Source organism: Dermacentor andersoni, chromosome 5, assembly GCF_023375885.2.
Source record: "Dermacentor andersoni chromosome 5, qqDerAnde1_hic_scaffold, whole genome shotgun sequence".
Classification (NCBI taxonomy): domain Eukaryota; kingdom Metazoa; phylum Arthropoda; class Arachnida; order Ixodida; family Ixodidae; genus Dermacentor; species Dermacentor andersoni.
In genome coordinates, this window is record NC_092818.1 from 29033521 (window position 1) to 29044619 (window position 11099).

Below are 11099 nucleotides of genomic sequence, written 5' to 3' on the forward strand. Positions count from 1 at the left end.
ATAACAGCTTTCGTGTAAATAAAGAAAGAGAGAAAAGAAACGGTTTCCTAATGTCATCCTTCAGTAAAGGAACGATAATAACGTATTCCATGGCCGCACAATATTAACCCATGCCTTAATCACTGAAATCTGGTTAGTCTTCACAGAATGTTGCGAAATTATCAGTTTTTAAGACATGACCTGAGCTCAGTGCAGCAATCATTATAGTGAATCAGAATAGCAAAGAATATGCTTTATTTATTGATTAAAAGAATGTAACGTTCCGGAGGAGCACATTAGCTTCGAGCGACGTTACAATACAGGGGTTTTGAATACTTTCGACCACCAATGAACTTTACACGCATACCGAAACATCAGTAAGTAATGCTTTTGAGTCCCACTCGCATAATAAAGCGGCCGGAAACTGATCCACTCCTTCGTATTTAGCAGTGAAATACTTTAGCCGATGTGCCGGACAAGCCGTACTTTAACGTCCAAGGGAACGTTCACTATGAAATGGGTAGTTCCCCGCACAGAGACGATACTTTAGATCTGGAGCAAGTTTCGGGACACCAGGCGTTCCGGAAAGGAGGCGGCATGCAAATATTAAGAAAAGCCTGTGTTCCCTTGCCGCAAAAAAAAGAAAGAAAGGAAAACATCGCAACTACGTTGAACAATCTTCCTAGTCAAAGGAGTTTGTCTAACATGAACCGCACGAAAACTGGTTCACCACTCATAGTTCAAAAAAAGTGAATATTAAAGCTTCGTTTCGCCTACATACCTGTATACAGGTGCTTTCAAGTGGTATTGATCTACCATGTGCGAAGTACAAGTGTGTGTGTGATCACCGGGTATTTCGTTGGGCTAGTCGATGCATATGGAGAGAGAGGTTAGGCCAGCATAAGGTTGCACGAAGACCACAGGAAAGCCGTGTTCTCGTCCTCCGTCTTTTCTGTCCTGCTCGGGCAAACTTATACTGGCCGAACCTGGTCATGTGACTTCTCGAGTATGCAAATAATGCTTTATTCTTGGTTATATAATCAGGCTGTTAGATTCAGCATACGCGAGTCCGATTAGACAAGCAGGCGCCCTTATATTCGACTTGCAGCGTTCCCAGTGTGCAGAGGCACCGAGCTAAATTTGAAGACAATGTTTTTCTTGGTGAGTTACCATCACTTTTCAGTATAGCGTACGCAGCTTCTGACGTTTGTTTCTATAGCCTTTTTCGTACGCACATCCCGGAAAAAATGCAGTGTAAGTCTAAGTGCCACTGGGGCCACTGTGCATTTGCGACTGGAGTTACTAAGCGTGTGTCTGGCTCTCCAATGAACCTCTGGGCCACTGGATATGGACAACTGTGGCCACCAAGTATGCGATGACTGTGATGCTGATGATAATCGTGACGATAACAGTGATGACGATGACCATGATGAGTATGATGACGATGATAAATGACGACAAAAAGTTAGAACCCAATTCATTCTCCAGTTGACTTCGATCAAAGGTTTTCACTCCAGCGCGGCTCTCGCCAGAAATTATGCAGTTTGTACACAACATTCTCACGCCCAACTCGATCTGGAAGACATTGTCTATCATTGGCTCCGACGGCATGGCGACAGCTTCCTACTTGTATTCCAGATTTCTTTTTTTTTTCGATTCGCGCTTAATCTTGCTACGACGTTGTAGCAAGTGCACAATAATTGGTAGCATTTATAAGTTATTTCCCGTCTCCACCAATAATAACTCTGGCTCTGCTCTTAGTAGTGGTCATATCAGTGCACATCTGCGCTTTGTCTTGAACGAAGTTTAGGCGACGATTGTACCAATATTAGCAAAATACTGCCCCTAAGAATGACCGACGCAGGAATCTGCAGTTTAGGAGTCTGAGATCTTGCCTGCAGAATATTGTTAGGTGACAAATATTGGTGGATCGCGAAAACCCCCATTCTCTGGTTCTCTGGTTCCGAAAATATCCGGGGAGAAGAACGCGGTACTCGGTGAGATATTCCTTACAAATCCACACCTTTTGACGTCGTACTTCTTGTTGGAAATACTTTCCTCCATAGCTGGAGCACTTCGGGTGCACTCTCTGACAAAAATTGAAAAAGAAAGAAAGAAGAAAATAACAGCATAAGAAATTATTCACTCCCAAACTGCCGCGACCGCTGCTCTTAGCTTGAATATTGCCATCTACCTCAGTCCTCACACCACAGTCAGTACGCAACCGTATCAACTTACAGCAAAGCAGAACAACTTAAGTAGGGGTCAATAGGTTCAAAAACCACTGCGATTTTTTTTCATAAGCTTAAGGAAGTCGCAAATATTTCCTCTAGCCATATAGCAAAGAAATGTCTTCTTAAACCGCTGACTTCAATAAAATGTTTATTGCGAGAAGCTGCTATTAAAGGATAGCTGTACTTAGTACTATATATGAGTGTAGGCTATGTGAACTAAATATGAGTGCGACGCTGAAGTGAAAAAAGAAGCAAACAGAACGAAAAAGCACGCACACGATAAAACTTCACAGTGAACTTAAGTTGGTGAGCCATCTCCAAGTCGGATTGATGTTGTCGCAATCATAACATCTTTTAAACCCCGCTTTCTCAAGGAGAGTTACCCTGCCATACTTCAAGCTGGCTCAAGTCAAAGAATAGGCTCCAAAACTTCCTGACAGTACGCCCAATGTCTAACGCCTTCACTTACGCAGAAAGAAACAGAAGAACACTAAGTGCCCGTTCCCTCTGTGAAGAAGGATGACCAGCGAAGCTGTGTATGTGGGCCCCTTAATGGCGATCTGCACCTTGCACTATCTTCGGGATTTTGTGTCTACAGGCGGACACGGTCATGGGGGAACTATCCCTTAAAGCTTCGGTGTAAAAACGTAGTCGGGATCATAGTGGAAAAAATGAGCACGCTAATTCCGGGTAACGCCGCGTCAAAAACGAGTCGGAAAGGCCTTCCTCGTAGTTGACCCTTTATATCAGCAGGAGCATCCAGCGGCCACCCTGCTGCACCTTACTACTAATTTTTAGCATTAACTGATATACCAGTGAATAAAAGACGATACACATAATGAAGCATAACGCGCCTGAGGCATAACGTGAAGGGCCCCGGATTAATTTTAAACACCCGAGTTGTTTGACGCACGCCTTAATGTCAGTGCACGAGCGTTACTGCATTCCGCCTCCCTCTAACTGCGTTCCGCCGTGGTCGGGAATCGAACCCGCGAAGTCGTGGTGAGCAGCTAAACGCCGGCCAGGCTGCCGCGGCGGGTGATCAGAAATACTTTGACTAGTATGCGGCCATAGGGACACTGTGTTCTTGACGCCCACTGCGCGCCGGTACTGTGCAAGGCTCTTATATGGCTCCTCGCGATTAAACGACTCAGTGTTGCGCGAGACTGCACATCTGCCGAAGGATATATGGATAATAGCTAAGTAGAGATCGGGATAGGAGTTCGTGTCATTATTGGAACAGTTAGTCTTATACGCTAGGAAGGTTGCTACACAATGTACGCTATACATCATACTGTCTAGATCGCCAGGTTTATATGGTCAGGCGAAAGGCCTACTATACTCAGGCATCATGGGACTGAGGTAAAACGTACACAATAATATGGCTAAAAACTATTAGGCTCGCGTTTTCATTACCGTAGACGTGGTCACACTGTAAATGTTTCCACATGAACAACTTGATGCTACCCCATCTAAAGGATGACTCGCATTAGTGTGACATTTTATAGCTGCATATATTACACTTTCCCTATTCGTTAGAATGTTATCACAATACCATTTCTTTCACAGTCAAATATAGATATATTCTATGCAGAATCTATACATTGGCATGCGCCGTAATGTGCACAATATTTTCGTAGGTATATTTCAATACAACTGGCAACAGAAATTCAGGTACCATTGGAGTGTAGAGTTAATGGGTGCATGTGGCAAGCACTGAAAAAAACATTATGCGTACTGCCGGATCAGCGCGATTGCTTAACACACGAGAGACGTATTTTATGCAAGCGCTGCTTACCACAGCTGCAATCAGGCACAAAGCAACCTCGTTCGTCTTTGGTGGAGTTCTCCACACATCGCATGCCTGGCGGACATGGCGCGGCGCATTCTACGTGAAAGAAAGAAAAGATGCCGTACTAATAAATTGTTCAGTCAGCACGACAGCGCCCTCCGATTGTCGTTACCTGGTCACTGCTCACGAAGCAATCGTTCAAAGTTTCCGTTCATGCGCTTTCATGTAAGTCTCGAGTCCAATTAACCTAGTCCTGGTCTGGCTTCAGCTTCAATTGCAAAAATCCGCGCACGAGATAAAGAGCTTGCCACCTTTATTGAGAAATGCGAAACATTTAGCAGCGAACACTAAGCTCCACGCACCGATTTCCGGACACTTCTCCAGTGCGTTTACGCTCGCTTGTTTATGCACTGAGCTCCCCGAATCCACACAATCTACTACACAGGGTGTTTGACGTAGCTTGAACCAAGGATTAAAAAAAAAAAGTGGTTAACCGCAACTGAATGAAACCAACGACATATGGTTTGTCGTCATGCGGCGCTCCTTAGGGTACTTCTTATATTGCGCCTAATTAGTTGATTAACTCAACTCAATTATGGAAAAAATTTAATATTCCCTTTAGGGCCAAGTGCGTACCGCTATGTTGTAGAGGGCATTCAAGAATGACCGATGCAATTCTTTGTGGCAACGTATGTACATGCTGCATGGCGTTTTTTCCGACGTTTGAAGAAAGCCCGCGAAATATTAGATAAACGTATGTGACTGCACTCGTGCACTATCGTATTTCAGCGTGCTCAACCGTGCGTCGAGCCTATCGCTTATCAGGCAAGACGGTGCTTCCTTTCCGTGCGCCACCGTAAAAGGTACTGACGCACTGTGAAGCGGATGCTTAGAGCCGTGCCCGCTCACTTCGCCACCGTCCACGCGCATGGTTCTTTCGCATGAAGCGCGGTTGACAGCGCTGAAATACGATTGCGCATGAGCGCAGTCACGTGGTTTTATCTTATTATTCGCGGGCTTCCTTTAAATGCCGGAAAACATCGCCACGCAGCACCTACGTTAAAATTAAATTATGGCGTTTTACGTACCAAAACCACTTTCTGATTATGAGGCACGCCGTAGTGAGGGACTCCGGAAATTTTGACCACCTGGGGTTCTTTAACGTGCACCTAAATCTAAGTACACGGGTGTTTTCGCATTTCGCCCCCATCGAAATGCGGCCGCCGTGACCGGAATTCGATCCCGCGACCTTGTGCTCAGCAGCCCAACACGAGCACCTACGTTGTCACAAAAGATTGTACCGGTCGTTTTCGAATGCCCTCTACAACGTAACAAAACGCACTTGACCCTAAATAATACGAAAATTTCACAACTGATCTTAGTTAATTAAACCAATTAAGCACACTACAAAAAAGATACCCTATGGAGCGCCACGTGGCGGCAAACCACATTCCGTTCGTTTCGTTCAGTTGCGTTTAACCACTTTTATTAAACCCTTGGTTCAAGTTACGTGAAGCACCGTAGTTCAAATGCAGATGAGCGCCGTTAATACGCGATGAAAAATGCGATACGCCGTAGTGCCGCCTGTCGATGCACTGCCTCTCTAACTAAAGTGACCACACGTCCTGATTTAGATGGGAAAGCATCCCGCCAATACCGCCGTGCTTTGCGTGTCTTTTACGCGCAACTTTACTGGCAGATGGAAGCTGCCGAAAATGTCAGCGGTTGTAGTAGCTTGACGCTTACCGTCAGTTAGGCACTAACCACTGTATGCCTCAGATGCACAGTAGGAACGCTAGTGTTTATGCGCGCAATGCTGATGCATATTGCGGTACCATTGCGGTACGATGCCTGCAACGGCACTGGCGGCGCTCCTCATCACGCTAACGTTCTAAGACGCATGGTGGCAGCCATGGCTATGTTCCTGCTGAGCCGCCGCATTTCTTCGCGTGAAGCGTCGTGCCCACCTGTTGTCCCCTCGTATGGTTAGTACACTGTCCAAGAATCCTCAGCGCAATTCGCCTTGTTATCACTTCCGGTCTTTTGCTTTTGGGGGGAACTTGCGAAACTTTTAGTGAGATATTCCAGCAGGAAATGTTGCCCTGTAAGCGGGAGCCATTGAACTCGAGATATATTCTTCGTTTTTCTAAGATTGCTCTTGCCGAACTCTTGAAACTTCATTCATACCAGATACTATGTGACAGGGAGATCCTCTCCAATCAGCACTTGGTGATCGAAGATCAGTAGGCCTGAAAAAGTTGCTTAAGGCATCATTTTTTTTTTTTGCTGAAAGCTAGTAAGCATTAAAATAACTCTTGTCTGGGCTCATACGATGGACGCATTCTGTCTCTCGACTTTATCTTCAGGCAGTAGAAGCACATTATCATTTCGTTCAAACTTGTAACCCTTTCTTACTCCTCTGTAAGAACCTCTGAGAAGATGTCATCAACAATTTCATCTAACTGTTAACAAATTCTATTAAGGTTTACTTTCATCTCTTGCAACAGAGTTGTTCAAAGTTTCAAGGTATGAAATTAATCACTCGTGGTTAACTTGCCCAGGCTATTTCGATAGTTGCAAACAGGTTCTTGAGGGCACTAATGCTGCCTTTAAATGCATTCAACGCGTTCGAAATTTTATCATGGCACGGCATCACTCATAAGGCTTGCTCTCCTATATACATGTGCAAAAATATTATTCTCAATGTGCCTAAAGAACCAGCTAAAATAACCCCCGATGGCAGCCAGCATCGTACTAAAGGCGATTTAAGGAACGATGGTGTCAAAACTTACTCGATGTCTCGATAGCGTTGGACGTGGAAGTCATCGAGGGTTCTATAGACAGAAGCACATAAAAGATCAACTTGCCCTCGCAGTAGAACAACCTTCACTCCTAGCAATAGAGAATGATGTTTTGTACGTGGCTTACCGCAAGCGCAACCCATTAAGAAGCAGCCGCGAAGATCCCGAGGTGAGTGCGGCTCGCAGTTCATACCAACAGGGCATCGAGGGGTGCAGTCCAATTCTGCGCGATTCGATTAAAGAAATCATAGGAATACTTCTGGCTGGGTTAGCCGGGGAAACATAGCCATTAGAAGAGGGGCGAAAATTAACGTACACACAGAGATGAAGGATCCAGGACCAGCGGTCATTTTGCATCCTTCGTTAGTCCATGTGTTAATGTGCGCCCCTAGTATTGGGTTGAAGGACACTCAGAGCAAGCACGCAAATATGCAAGAAATGGCATGTTCTCGTATATATATATATATATATATATATATATATATATATATATATATATATATATATATATATATATATATATATATATATATATATATAGTGTGGCCATTCATAAGCTGCTATTATTTGCCATTTGTACATGATCATCATCATGTGGGGTTCATATGGGGATCTTCATCATCGCTTGTGAGGCTGGCTCTCAAGTGTGATCCTAGCTGTGGGCGTGGTCGGTTCGCCGCATCTTCGACTCGGAATAAACGTCGTGATAACTGCTGCGTTGCAAGATATATATATTTGCCTAATAAAAGGTGCGATATCTTAAAGGAAGAAACTAAAGCACCCAAATTATTCAGTTTCCAGCTCCAGCCGTTGTTATAGATCTGGCTATAACAATGGCTCTGGCTCTGGCTTATAGCTTGACCGTAACACTGCGTACAATTGAATTGTGTAAGTAATGAACTAACAGAAATAATAACACAAAAAGGTGTTACCTATCGATTTGAATGTCCTCTTTCTCAACGTAATCTTCTGGTAGAGCAATGCACTTTTCCCACAGGTCAGGGAATCTTGCTAGGCGATCCTGAAACCTCTTCTTTGGATTGCTGCACACTCAGGCCCGGACAGCGTCGTGCAGCCCCCGCACTTCATCGCAATGCTGACCACGTGGGGGCCTTCTCCACGGCTCCGAATAGTTCATAATCGGAAGAAGCCAACACGGCAGATGCGCGTGAAAGGCTCGAGTGATGGGGGGGTGTGCGCTTTCGTGCTACAGGAACGCGCCTTCAGCGTTTACACGTGGCCCGCTTTCCACCCATCCACCAACTTGCAGACGAATATTCAGGATGCTGCTTTCTCGCCACACACTACCGTATGTTCCCGCTGAATCTCCATCGCGCTCTCGCCCTCCTTCCGCAAGAACAACGGAGTGCAGCGGTGCTCTTGTCGCCGTACATGTTGTCGGCTCAGCCACTGGCGCGCTAAGGGAATCGGCGCGCTGGCGATAACAAAATGAATGCTGCCGTCTGGGGCTCAAAAAAAGAAAAAAATGAAAAGAAAAAGCCCTCCTCCCGTGATTGCTCGGGATATGCGCACCGACAGGGAGGGAGGCCTATGCGGAGAGGCAGATTCACAAGTGCAATTGATTGTGATACCCACTCCGTGTCTTGAAGTTTCAAAGCAAGGTCAGAGACAACAGAGGAATAGAGGAACACACGACAGCGCCGTGCGCGTGCGGTTCGCTATTGTCTTTGATTTCAAGAATAAGCAAGGTCGCTTATGAAACGGCTTTAGGATTTTAAATCGAAGCTTTCTTGCCGAGTTCCAGGCACTTTTTCGCATATATAGGGTCCTGAATAGTTTGCTGCGCCTGCTCGAAAAACAGGTTTTGTGCTCACCGCTGCACCGTTCTTGCTCAAATTTTGCAGAGCGATCGCGTTTTGGAGTCTATGCCGTTTAGTATAACACTTGGTGCAGTTAATTGCTTGGTTTTTAAGAAGAAAGGGCAGATTTTGCTGCGCTTGTGGAGATGTCAGCTGGTGCTGCGACGGCGCAAGTAAAAACTTGTGTCGCCGTATGCCATCAGCTGCAGAAAGCAGCGTTTCAGGGGGGGCTGCCGCTTGTTCCAGGAGCGGGTAACCAGAGAGTTTCTCACTATAACACCTAGAGGGAAATCTGGCGCCACCGTCTATGGGAGTTCCCTAAGTAGCGTGTACCGTCGTGGGAATGGTGGTATATATGTCTGCGAGGCTTGTGCTGGCTAGTGTTGTAAGAGGCTTCGTCCAAAACATGGATATTACTACACAAATAACGCGTTCCTAAAGTAAAGTCTTCATAAAATGTTTCCATTCACGTATATTACATCTGCCAGTGAAGTTTACTCACCTACAATGCCTAACCAAGCGGAGAAAAGCAAGAACAGACGACAAACTCTTCCAAAGCGAGCACGAATCTTGTCGTCCCTCCTCCAAACTTAGCGACCCGCTGATACTTTTTACGTTTCATATAATTGTGCGTGCAATAACAAGTTCCCATAGTTAAAGAAAACATGTTTTTGTGTGATAATAAATCTAAAGCAACCTTTTGCGTGCTGTTTTATCAGAAAATTAATCGTTGTGATAGACGGAACGGTGCTTGCCTGGCTCTCCGAGAACGATGCCAATCCGAAGTCACGATATACTGGCATTCCCATGCATACCACAGCGCAGCAGCGCCACATTTCCCTCTGGGTATTATGGTGAGAAACTCTATGCGGGTAACACGGGGCAGCCCTCCCTAAAATGCTGCTTTCTGCAGCTAACGGCAGGCCGCGACACAAGTGCATGCTTGCGTAGTCGCGGCAGCAGCTCGCATCCCCACAAGCGCGGGAAAATTTGCACTTTTTTCTTACAAACCAGGCAATTAACTGCGCCAAGTGTTATACTAAATGGGATAGACTCCAAAATGCGATCGTTCTGCAAAACATGAGCAAGAACAGTGCAGCGATGAGCGCAAAACCATTTTTCGGGCAGGCGCAGCGAAATAATCAGGACCTTGTATCTGGCCTCTAACGCCAAACGACACGGACGCATGGTTCGACAAGGGGCATAGAACGCCCTTTCTCGCGGGAATGCTAGCGCAATCAGACGCTTGGCGCGTTTCGATTCACACTTATATAGTAGAAGCAGATGGCTCAGAAACGCTACGAATGCAAAACGACACTGTGCAGGATCACCACTGAAAGTTTATACAAATAGTATATGTTCGATGTACCATATGTAAATAGGTGTATATAATAGGCAGCCTGTGAATATTTAACTGCGAGTAAAGTTATTTCTTATTATAACATGCGGCTCTTTAGTACTTGATACTTACACCTAGGAAACTACACTTCATGCATACACACACACAGTTCACGATCTAATCACACCAAGAATGCTTTGCTTTACATGAATGTCAACCGGAGTGGAGTGTGCCTGTATTTTATATGAAAAATTATGCCCAAAGATCCACGCACCATGACACCAGTCGACTGTGGCTTTCGCCCTGTGATACCGTTAGCAGAGAGCACATATAAATTGTGCCACGACATGCGCTTGCATTGGCAGCGATGTGATTTGGATGTTTTTTGTGACAAGTTCCATACGTTGTGAGCCTTAATGGTAGTACCAACACCGGTATCAAGTCATTTTACCGATCCACAATGGGGGTATCATGGGCACCACAATGGCATGGAGGGACAAAAACAAATCCTAGCTCTATTTAAAAAACTATGCCTTAAATAGTTCTGGCTCACCACATTTGCAGCCTTCCTTGAAGCAGCCCTTCGCGTCGAGCGGGGAGTTCGGCTTGCATCGCTTTCCCACTCGACACGGCGATATGCAGTCAGGGACTGCGAACAGTGGCGTGACAGAAGATGTGTGTGAACAGGGGTATGGATCCGAGCTTGTTGGTATGACATCATTTTGCTTAAGGCAGGTCAAGCACACAAAGAGACGGACAGCGAAAAGAAGACAAACAAAGCGCTCTACCTTCTTGTCGCTGTAAGTGTCTTTGTGCGCTTGACCTGCCTTAAGGAAAATGATGTTTGTGAAATAAGTGAGGACCCGTCTAAGCGACTGAATCATCCTAAAGAACAGAAAATACCACAAGGGTGCGAATAATACTTTTTAAAACCGAATCGAATATATTTTGAATCCTTTATGAACAGTACGAAGAGCTTGTGAGTATTTTTATTTCGATAGCAATCATATGGACACTCCAAGCGCATTTTTGCCGTCGCCGTCACCGTGATTTTCGGTATAGAATCAAGGGAGATAACACCTTTGCTGCACGCCGTGTGCTGCGTGTGCGAATCAAAGCGTTGCGAGGGTGAGC

The 11099-nt window shown here is 45.5% G+C and overlaps 1 long non-coding RNA gene across 1 annotated transcript; it reads right to left on the bottom strand.

Annotated features, from left to right (window-relative positions):
- Nucleotides 1–6797: 6797 nt before the first annotated feature.
- Nucleotides 6798–10601, bottom strand: LOC129384535 (uncharacterized). The gene is made up of 3 exons (XR_008612243.1): nt 10519–10601; nt 6934–7029; nt 6798–6839 (listed from the first exon to the last, which is right to left on the bottom strand). It is a non-coding gene; the product is annotated as an uncharacterized lncRNA (long non-coding RNA).
- Nucleotides 10602–11099: the final 498 nt, after the last annotated feature.